General features: G+C 40.3%; 1 long non-coding RNA gene across 2 annotated transcripts; it reads right to left on the reverse strand.

Moving 5' to 3' along the window:
• Positions 1 to 2,553: 2,553 nt before the first annotated feature.
• On the reverse strand, positions 2,554 to 3,952 carry LOC141626630 (uncharacterized). Of its 2 annotated transcripts, XR_012536234.1 has the most exons (4): positions 3,868 to 3,952; positions 3,177 to 3,285; positions 3,020 to 3,090; positions 2,554 to 2,645 (listed from the first exon to the last, which is right to left on the reverse strand). It is a non-coding gene; the product is annotated as an uncharacterized LOC141626630 (long non-coding RNA). The 2 variants fall into 2 exon arrangements; XR_012536235.1 differs by lacking the exon at positions 3,020 to 3,090.
• Between the last annotated feature and the right edge of the window lie 4,049 nt (positions 3,953 to 8,001).

Genomic DNA, 8,001 nt, shown 5'->3' on the forward strand with positions numbered 1-8,001 from the left:
GATCAAATTATTACATGTTCTGAGAATAGTGAGCCCACTCACCCCACCGTTACTGTTCTAGCTACTCCTGCAACTTCTACTCCTCCTCCTGTGGTAGGGAACAATGATCCTTCTTCTACACCAATTGTTTCCGGCCTCGATAAACCATCTGCCAGTAAGGAGTTGAGGGCGTGCAATCAAGAGAACATATCCAGAGAAATAGTACAAAATGATGCACTAGAATGGCCTCGATACACTAACAATGAATTGCTGAATTTTGTTCGAAAGAAATCAAAGAAAAATAAACAGTAATGTCATATTTTTACTTTGATTTTTTGATTTTTTTATTGTAATAAATATATCTACTAATTGAATTTTATCAATAATGAAGTGACGTTATGGTGTCCACTCCGTGGATGGAAGTCACAAGAGAAGCTTTGAATAGCCTTGGACCGAAAGGCCTTATTATGGATGAGGTAAGTAACCCCTGAGTATTATTTTCCTTTTCTTCCCCATGTTTTTATTTTGTTCACGTCACTCGATGTGTATGTTTCCTAACAAATTTAATTTTGTAGGTCATTGATATATTTGGAATTAAGTGCACATTCAGTAGAAGAAATTTACTCTACTTGCCAACAACAATATTTGTCAGTCTCAAATCCTTTATATGTTGATATTCAAGTATTTTACGTTCTTAAAGTTGCTTTGTTTCTAAAATTGCCTTCTTGTGACTTTGCTTCATCTATGAATGCACCAAGTGAGCTCAGTGTTGTAGTCATACCCTCGCCCCGGCAGGTTCAACCAGTATAAAATCCTAGTCCAAAGTTAAGCAGAGAATGAGCATCTGAAGAAACGATGATCATGGCTCTCATCATCTTACACAGTGCACACCTGTTTGGGATCATCATACCCCTATGAATGAGATTATCAGTAGTAGCAAGCTTCTCTTGACAGGCAAGAAAGACAATCAGACCATGTCTAGGGACCACTACTTAATGAGCCAGAGCTTTATTCCAACGTAGAACAGAATATTTAGGCCTAAACCAGTCATAAGCATGTTGCACCCTGAACTGGCCACCAATATACCAGCTTTACAAGAGAGCTAGAGCAGCTTTAGGAGAGCCAGTTTTATTCAGGAGATCATTCTTGACAGTGATAATGCACCTGAAACTCTCACTATACCTGTCCTTGCAATCTAACCCCCAAATAGAGCAGTTAGAAAGATTATAAGCCGTATTCCAAGACCACCAGAGGCTTTGGTGAGAGTTTGTAATCATCCATAGCCATTTACTAACCAATGCTTTATTCTATGATAACAGTTCCTTAACATCAAATCCCCCTTCAGCTTTGGGAGAGCAAATACTAGACCAACTTTTCATTACCATTTTCCTCTGAACATTGTCCTTATTCCAGAAAAAAATTCTTACATATCTTGTTTAACAACTTGAGAACACTCTGAGGCAGCAAAGCATTAGCACACCAAAAACTCTCTAGCCCAAAAATGACAGAGTTTAATAGTTGAATTTTTCCTGCATAAGATAGGAATGCAGAGGACCACTGCTGAACAGAAGTTTGTATTTTATTAATCAGAACAACATACATATCCACAGTATTCCTGGCAGTATTCAGTGGCAAGCCAAAATACTTGAAAGGGAATGAGCCTTCAGAGAAACCAGGTGTCCTCAGTATCTCATCCGTAATACTTTGTTGTACACCAACAAAATAGATTTCAGTCTTATCTGTATTTGCATGGAGGCCAGACCAGGCAGCAAAATCAGTAAGCGTATGAGAGACAGCTGTAATAGAGGGAACATCCCCTCTAATAAAGATCATGAGATCATCAGCAAAAACAAGGTGAGTAAGACCAATCTTAGAACACTTGGGATGCAAAGAAACCAAAGGCTTAGTGCATATGTTCCTCAAGTATCTAGACAAAACTTCTATACTAAGGACAAATAGATAGGGTGACAAGGGATCACCCTGTCTAATACCACTCTTCCCAGGAAAGAAACCATGAACAGACCCATTAAGTTTTATGGAAAACCAGGAACTGGTTATACATCCCATGATCCAGATGATGAACTGGGGAGGCACTACTACAAAAAATATCAAAGAAACCGGTTAAAAATGCCATAAGAAACCGGTTTATAACCGGTCTCTAGCTCATAGGTGTCTTAGCCTAAGAGACCGGTTATTTGAACCGGCTTCTTTGGTTATATCAAAGAAACTGGTTGACACCAAAAATTGGTTTCTTTTACTAGTAGTTAAGACACCAGTTATTGGCCAAAACCGATTTCTTTGATATTACCTTTGAAACCAGTTTTCGATTAAAACCGGTCTCTTTGATATTATCTTTGAAACCAGTTTTGACCTTAAACCGGTCTCTTATATTTTATTTAAAAACAAAAAAAAAAGAATTCAAACAATTCGAGGCCTAGATATTATTAATCAAAAATTATAATCATTAAAATATTACAATTATTAAATTATATAATCACCATCAACATCCAAAAGCAACCAATCTTACAATTATATTGGATTCATATAAACTAATCTCCAATTATACATGGAACAAATCTAGCAAAATACTAACTCTTCAAGTTAACTTTGTCGTCAAAATCATCTAATCTGTACCCAAACTCGAAGACATCACTCTAGCCTTGCTCCTGCACAAAGGGAGAAAAAATAGGCAGAAAAGAAAAATAAGGCAGTACTGCACAGAGTACGTACTCCTGATTCATAGTCTGTGTGGTCGATGTTATTAAATCCCCTACACTATAGACAATATAATCACGCAACCAAGGCAGATCACCGTTGCTGACTAATAGCAACACAATGAGTAAAGTAAATGATTACTTGTAAACTTATTTGAATCAAAATCAGTTAAATTGATCGACCCTAATTAGCAAGTCTAACTATTTATGTCTGATATTTCAAACACAACAATAATAAAGCTATAATCCTACAACAACCTAATGAAGAATAGATAGAACAACCCAAACCTTAAAAAATTAAAACGAAATTGATGAAAAATGAGTACCTATTATCGAGGAACTGGCTCAAAGGAAAAGAAATCAATTGTTTTGAGGTTGATAAAACTCCCTATGTGTACTTAATCAAACAAAAGAAATCGGTTTTATATACAACACGGATATGAATAATGATAATTAAGCAAATGGGTGAGAAAAGGTGCATACCAAGCACATTACTCCACTGAGGAGTAGTCAATACCAAGTCTGATCCAGTAAGTGCCTCATTTGGAGTACCATCGAAACTTTCTAGGCTTGGCCTGTATGTAGGATCAACCTGAAATGAAAATTCAAGAAAAAGATAATGTGGAATAAAAGGAGAGTAGTCTTTTTTGTTGTGGCTTAATTTCGGAACACTGTCACCACAGGTTTTTTATTATTATAGCAGTTATATTTATTAATTTCCTGATGACCGACTTAATTACCTATGTATAACATGTCATTTATATTACTCAGTCTCGTCTAAGATGTGTCATGTCCGACTGTCGGACACGGTTATTTTGGTTGAAATTTTCATTTCTTTGATCAGAAATAGTGTTGAATGGCTTTGCGTCGGACACGCGAGACATGATGGTGAAAGTTGTACAGAATACGATGCACTTGTGAAGGATATGGGAACGACTCCATATACTGCAGCCCCTTACAACACGACCGAAACATTGTTGTTAATGTTGTATCAATACTAGACATATCAACTAATAATTAAAAGCTTATCAATTTATTGCACCGTAGTGCGCTGAAAATTTGTGACGATCTTTGAAAACTAGCTAATAAAACGGTCACGGGTCGCTTCAGGATGATTAGATAAAGCAATAAGAGATACTGAAACTTAAATGGAAGTGGAGACTAGAAACATTACAACAATCTTGTAGCCGAATCTGAACTCCGTTGCATTCCGCATCTGTGCTGTTTTAATAATCTCCTCATCCTCTACAATCTTGACTCACTATCGCAACACGTTAAGTTATCATCATATCCATACATTAATACTTAATATAAGAAGACGTATATAAACTACTCCTAAGTAGATAAATGGAGAAAATAAAAGCACTAACTTGATAAACCTCAGAAGCTAGATTCCTATAAAGTGTGTCCTCATATATAAGATACAACATAAATATAGATAAGTGGTTCTTGCCCCAATATACGGAGCTCCAATGGCATGTATGTACTATGTAGCATACAACATCATTACCCAATATATATGTAGATACAATGGCAAGAAACCAAAATGAATTTCGGAAATTAAAATAGAAATATAAACAAGAATATAAACAATATACGGAGCTTGTTCATTTGCTATTACGGCTTTCCAAATGGCTTCACCAAAATAATAGTATTCAACAACACAAGAGACGCATAATGAAGGAGCAAGCACTTTGCAAAGATAGTTTCACCAAAAGGACTCCGAGTACGGCGGTTGAATATAACCAAGCTCAACGAAGTTTTAACAGTATAAAAGGACGGTTTTTAGATGACCTATGTCCTGCTTTGAAAACTACTCCACACAAATGCTAAAAAACAGAATCGTAAGATAGTACATAATTTAACAAATGTTAAAAACCAGAGTATGGCAATGAATCATAGTTTTGCACCCTCTTATAGTAAGATAGTCTTGTTCTTGAACAATATTTGAACCTGTCTCAATTCAGACCTGTCCTATTTAGGGCTTTTTTGCTTAAAATCAGAATTAAGGAGATTATTATTTAACTTGACTTGTGGAAAGTGTAGCAACTTCGCCTAACTATAATTTAACAAATGCTAAAAACTGTAGTCATAAGGAAGCTAGCCAATTGGAAAGGCGTAATAGTAAATGAACAAGCTCCGTATATTGGGTAAAATTGAAATAGAAACAAGAATAGAAGAAAAAGAGAGTGACCAAAGGAGAAAGGACGAAGTCGAAACCAACATCAATGTGGAATGAAAGAAGGTGAGGCATGTCATTGCTTTAGTCAGTCTCTACTCCACAGTAACGAGACTCCCCTTTATCCCGTGCTCTTTCACCCAACGGAGAGAGCAATAAACAAACAATTAAGTGAATGAAGCTCCACCACTGATGTCCACTCCTTTTCCGAATTTGTGATTACCCGATGCACTGCACTCTTGAACACGCCATTAGACATTAGCTGAACAAGCATGTCATCCATTTTGAACCTCAAGGCCTTCTGCTGTTAGAAAGTTGTATGCAACAAACAAATAAAAGAAGATGACTGTTTGGGCTAAAAATAGCGTAATAAAGAAAGCCCACTTAGTAAAATAAAGATTATAAAGAAGAGGGAAGGAGGAAGGGAGCCCGCGGTCAGGAAAAGGGGAGATGGGCTTGAGAAGGATCAAGAGCCCACCGTGGAAGGTGCCCGCGTTAAGGAAAAGGGTGTCAGGGAGAAGTCAGGGAGAAGTAAGGGAGATCGGGGAGAATTGGTAAGGGAATTCGGATTAGGAAAGAAGTCCTTATGGAAGTAATATTCCCTTTCCATATTCAAGGTAGGACATATCTAGGGTTCTCACCCTATAAATAGCAAAGGAAGGAAATCAAGAAGGGCATTCATTCACTCATCCATAAATTCATTCAAGATTATATTCAAGACAACCACATCACGGCATACCATTCACAAATATACTCTATACGAGATCTTGCAGGCCTGATACCTAACGCCAACAAGATTAGCATAAACGTTATCATTGTAATCATCCTCCTATTCATATAGTGCAATACTTGGCAGGGTACCGTCCCTCCCGCGGTTGTTCCCACATTGGGTTTTTCGCGTCACCAAAATCTTACGTGTCAATTTACATTGCGCACTTTATTTCCCGTTTACTTATTGACATATAAATCATCATACAATCAACCAACGAATATAGACTACATTGACCCTAAATCGACTTAGGTAAAAAAGACCTAAACAGTTTGGGACCACCGTGGGGCATTGTGGTCGTCAATCGTTGATATTCTGAATATACAATGGAAAAGCAAGTATCTGAAGCCATGTCAGGGAGCAGGCAGCCATCGCCACCACCATCGTCTACCCAAAATCCAACATCGACAGTGGCCACGCAGGCTCTTGGACATACCCCAAGAATCATACCGACAACAAAAGCCTCTCTACCTCCCAGGACCCCTGTTGTCTCAGCCCAGACCAGATCAGACAAAGGAACATCAAGCTCAGGCGTCACTCCGCCGCCCAGTCCCACGCAGATTCTGCTCGCCGGCGTGGAAAACTTCAGAAAGCTATGGAAAACATGAGAGAAGATCAAAGGAGAGCAGATGCTGAGGTAAGAAGGAGACAACAGAAAGCTCTGGGCACAAATTGATCTCCTGAAGCAGCAGTCTAGCACTCCAGAAAACAAGACAGGTGAAGGAAGATTTCCTTTGGTAGATCTGACGCAAGGAGTGGCAGGCGGCAGACAGATACCAACTGAAATAATTACAAGATTGGATTTGGCTACGACACCATCAGATGGAAGGATAACCCCACGAGGGTTAGGATACCTCACGCCAGATAGCTGGCCGCCAGCCAGCTGCGTAGGGATACAAACAGGTGGCCTTCCTGTTAGCGATCTGCAAAGAATCGATCGACACACCGTAGCAGATCCGAGTCAAACCAAAGAAGTGAACCGCGAGGGGACAATCGTTACCGCAACCCCCCGGTGCCGGAGCTTATCGAACCTTCAAGAAACCAGATCGGGAGGAAATATGCGGACAGTGACGGAGGACCCCAGATTCAGCCAATATAACTAATCAGCAGTACATGGAACTAAAGGAGATGCTAAGTAGGGTTCCAGGGCTACCACCTCCACTCGAGAAAGCAGCTCTAGACAGTTATGCCGACTCGCCTTTCGTGGACACCATATCCGTCACAGCCATGCCAAAGGGGTTCACAAACCCAAATATGCCTCTCTTCGACGGCACAGCAGACCCCTTTGATCATATCAGCCAGTATAAATAGAAAATGATGACGGTATTAGCCATAAGACAAGTTAAGGAAGCCTGCATGTGCAAAGGATTCGGGTCCACCCTAACAGGACCAGCACTTCGATGGTTTGTAAGCGTGCCAAACAGGTCGATATCTACATTTGCTGAATTGGTAAACGCATTTACTCAACGGTTCGCAAGCGGCCCAGAAAGCCACGAAGCACGCAGGGGACTGTACGAAATCGTCCGGGGGCGGAGAGAGCATTGGAGAATACAATACCAGTTTAACAATGAGAAGGTAGCGATGACGAGAGCGTGATATCTCAACAAGCAGGTAGAAGCCTTCGAAGAGGCCTCCACCATGACTCGATCTATACAAGACGGTGACTATGCATCCTTGCCATAGTTTCGACGCATGCGGAGAGAAGCATGCCGCGATCGACTGGAGGAAGATATCCTAGCCAGAGCCAGCTTATAGAGCACGCCAAGTATTTCTAGTACTTCAGCCGTGGAGAAATCAGGAAGAAAGCAAACCACCAACAAGAAGGATGAGAGATACAGGTCATATGGGAGGGGAGTCAACAGAATCGAGGAAAACCAACTACTCCCCACCTTGGCAGAATATGGGTTCACTACAGGTATCGGAGGAATCTTGAAGGCACTTAGAGAGATGGGAGACGGAGTTAGGTGGCCTAACCCACCAGTAGGAGAGCAAGCCTGGAGAAAGGATAGCAAGAAGAAGTGCGAATTTCACCGTGATATTGGGCACAATACTGAGGACTGTTATACATTGAGAAGAGAGATAAAGCGCCTGTACGAACAAGGAAAGCTGAGCCACCTGTTACCACGTGGGAGCAAGCAGCAGGATAAGGTAGGCTTCGCCAAGCCGGCAGACCCACCCACATGCACTAAAATTATAAACGTGATAACAGGCGGCTCAAACTTAAGCGGCCTGACATACTCAGCAGCTAAAAGGCATGCCACCGAGACCAAAGGAGACAGACCAGCCAATTCTTGCAGAATATCTCACAGTGATCTGCCAGCAGTCATCTTCGATAGGTGAGATAGTCATCCCAACCTATA

The sequence above is a fragment of the Silene latifolia genome, chromosome Y, assembly GCF_048544455.1.
Source record: "Silene latifolia isolate original U9 population chromosome Y, ASM4854445v1, whole genome shotgun sequence".
Lineage (NCBI taxonomy): Eukaryota > Viridiplantae > Streptophyta > Magnoliopsida > Caryophyllales > Caryophyllaceae > Silene > Silene latifolia.